The 3,410-nt window shown below is 40.5% G+C and overlaps 1 pseudogene across 1 annotated transcript; it reads left to right on the top strand.

Moving 5' to 3' along the window:
- The first annotated feature begins 1,224 nt into the window (after nt 1–1,224).
- On the top strand, nt 1,225–1,973 carry LOC307064218 (ubiquitin thioesterase OTUB1-like; annotated as a pseudogene). The gene has a single exon. The product of its transcript is annotated as a ubiquitin thioesterase OTUB1-like (transcript).
- The last annotated feature ends 1,437 nt before the right edge of the window (nt 1,974–3,410 follow it).

The raw sequence follows: 3,410 nt of genomic DNA, 5'->3' as shown, positions 1-3,410 counted from the left end.
CTTTATCAGAGCTCTGGATAACAGTCAAAGGTTTATAGTAACTAAGTGGATGTTGAATAAAAAAAAAAAAGGCAACTTTGAGACAGTAGGAAAGCTTTATGGCATTTTTACTCGCTCACGCCCCATCCCCTCCCCAGAATGGTGGTGATATCAAAGCAGCAGCAGTTCAGATTCCCACCATAGGACCCTGGTCCCTGGTTCAGCAGGGAGCAGAGTAGAAATTATCCACCAAGTGTGACCTGAAGGACTAGTATAAAGTGCTCACCTCTGTTTCACCTAACTAGAAACTCAAGCCATAAAAACAGTTGGTATTGCTCAAAAACACGGCAAGCCAAACTAACAAACCTCAGTTGCCTGGGGCAGAGGATTATAGTCAAAACATACAAAAGACCACCTAAGGCCTGAGAACAAAAGCTGAGGAGAGTTCCTTTAGTAAATTAGAACACATAAAAGCAGGCATATATGCAGGGAAATACAGAAAATCATGTGCATGCCCAGAGTATGATGAATGCTCAGAGAAGACCTGAGAATACACTAAGCTTTTACCTCAGACAGATCCCTAACATTCAGTGCAAGCCTGACTGAGTCCTGAAGGAGTGCCCTGGCATAGAGTCAACCTGAAAATACTTGGAGAGGTGTTGTTTGTTCAGCACTGGCATTCAAGGAAATCCATGTCAAACTTCTAGCTGAACATAAGCTAAGGTATAAAGACCATGGTGGACACACACAACAAGGAATACAGCCTTTGCAAAAACAGTTTGGGGAAGTCATCAAACAAATGAACTACACACACAGCATTCAGCAAACAAAAAACTCATCAAACCCTAGGGAAAGGGGGTGAATCTGATTTCCAGATTGCAGGAGATGAGAGAGAGAAAGGGGCAGAAAAAAATATTTGAAGAAATACTGGCTGAAAAGTTCCCAAATTTGATGAAAAACATGAATCTATGAAGCCATGAAGCTCAACAAATCCCACACAGGATAAACTCAAAGAGACATAAACTGAGACACATTAGTAGGCCACAGCACAATCCTCAATAAATTTTAAAACATTTAAATCATACAAAATATATTGTCTGATCACAATGAAGTTATAGTTTTGTAGGAAAACTGGAAAATTCGTCAATATATGGAAAGCACACTCAAGTTACCATTGGGTCAAATAAGAAATCACAAAGGCAATTAGAAAATAATTAGAGATGAATTAATTAAAAAAAAAAACTTATGGAGCAGAAGAAGAAACATCCGGGCAGCAACTCCAAAGGTGTTAACTGTCTTGTCTGTGCTGAAGCCATCATGGCTCAGCACGACTGAACTTAGCAAGAGAATGCTGTGCAGAACCCTCTGGTCTCTGAGCATCTGGAGCTCTCAGTTCTGTGCAAAGAGTATGCTGAGGATGACAGTGTCTAGCAGCATGAGATCAAGGCCTCCACGAAAAGTAGTCGTATATTGGCAAGATCAGGCCTGATGGGAACTGCTTCTATTGAGCTTTCAGATTCTTCCACTTGAAGGCATTGCTGGATGACAGGAAGGAATTGCAGTGGTTCAAGGATATGCCTGCAAAGAGCAAAGAGGACCTGGTGTCCCAGGGCTAGGTCCACTGTTGAGGCTTTCCACAACATATCCATGAACCTGATTGAGCAGGTAGAGAAGTGGACCTCAGTAGCAGACCTGTTGGCCTCCTTCAAAAACCAGAGTACCTCTGATTACCTGGTGGTCTATCTGGGGCTGCTCACCTCAGCTACCTGCAACTTAAGAGCAAGTTCTTCAAGCACTTCGTGGAAAGTGGGAAAACTGTCAAGGAGTTCTGCCATCAGGAAGTGGAAGCCATGTGCAAGGAGAGGGACCACATCCACATCATCACACTGACTCAGGCCCTCAGCATCTTCATCCAGGTGGAGTACATGTCCTGCAGTGATTATGGCACTACTGACACACACATCTTCCTCAAGGGCTTAAAGCCTAAGGTCTAACTTCTCTACTGACCTGGACACTATGATATCATCTATAAAAAGGGTTGGCTCCGGCCTGCTACTGCACTGCCTGCCCTCCCCTCTGCCAGGTGCTAGACATGTACAGAAGGATTTTTGTGGTTTTAAAATGGTCATATTTTACTCTTCCCACTTTCCCTATCATAAAATCTTCCACGTTTTATTAAAGGGGATGCTGGTGGTAAAAAACCAAAACCAAAAACAAACAAAACTCATGGGATTCAGTGAAGGCTGTATTCAAAGGGAAATATATAACTATAAATATTTACGTTTAAAAAATAGATCTCAAATCAATAAACTAACTCTGTACCTTAAGAAAGTAGAAAAATAAGAGCAAAGCAAAACCAAAGCTAGTAGAAGTAAGGGAGTAATAAAAATCAGAGTGGTATAAATAACAGAGAATAGGAAAACAATAGATAGAATCAAGGAAATTGAAAGTTGGTTCTTTGAAAAAGTTAACAAAATTGACAGATCTTTAGCTAGACTAACAATAAAAAAAGAAAGAGGACACAAATAACTAAATTCAGAAATGAAAGGGGGGGCTTCCCTGGTGGTGCAGTGGTTGAGAGTCCGCCTGCCGATGCAGGGGACACAGGTTTGTGCCCCGGTCCAGGAGGATCCCACATGCCGCGGAGCGGCTGGGCCCGTGGGCCATGGCCGCTGGGCCTGCGCGTCCAGATCCTGTGCTCTGCGACGGGAGAGGCCGCAGCGGTGAGAGGCCCGCATACCGCAAAAAAAAAAAAAAAAAAAAAAAAGAAATGAAAGGGGGTATTATAAATGATTTTACAGAAATATAGAAGATTGTAAGAAAATACTATGAACGATTTACTCCAACAAATTATATAGCTTAGATAAAATGGACAAATTCCTAGAAACACAAATTATTTAAACTCAGGAATAGAAAATCTCAACAGACCTATAACAAATAAAGAGATCAAGACAGTAAACAAAACCCTCCCAATGAAGAAAAGTTCAGGATCAGTTGGCCTCACTGCTGAGTTCTACCAAACATTTAAAGAATTAACAACAATTCTTCTCAAACTCATGAAAAAAATAGAAAAGGATGGAACACTTCCTAACTCACTCTATAAGGCCAGCATAACCTCAATACTAAAGCCAGATAAAAGACATCAAAAGCGAAGAAAAGTACAAATCAATACTGTTTATGAATATATATGCGAAAACCCTCAATGATATTATCAAACAAATCCAACAGCATATCAAAATAACTATGTATCATGACCAAGTGGGATTTATTTCAGAAATGCAGGTGGTTAAACATGAGAAAAATCAATCAATGTAATACACCAAATTGATGAATGGGGGGAAAAAAAACACATGATCATCTCAATCAATCCAAAAAGGCATATGGCAAAATATAACACTCTTTCATGATAAATCACTCAGAAAACTAGAAAT

The sequence above is a fragment of the Hyperoodon ampullatus genome (genome assembly GCF_949752795.1).
Source record: "Hyperoodon ampullatus genome assembly, chromosome: 15".
Lineage (NCBI taxonomy): Eukaryota > Metazoa > Chordata > Mammalia > Artiodactyla > Ziphiidae > Hyperoodon > Hyperoodon ampullatus.
The sequence above is the reverse complement of the archived record's forward strand: the minus strand, read 5'-3'. Positions and strand labels throughout refer to the sequence as shown.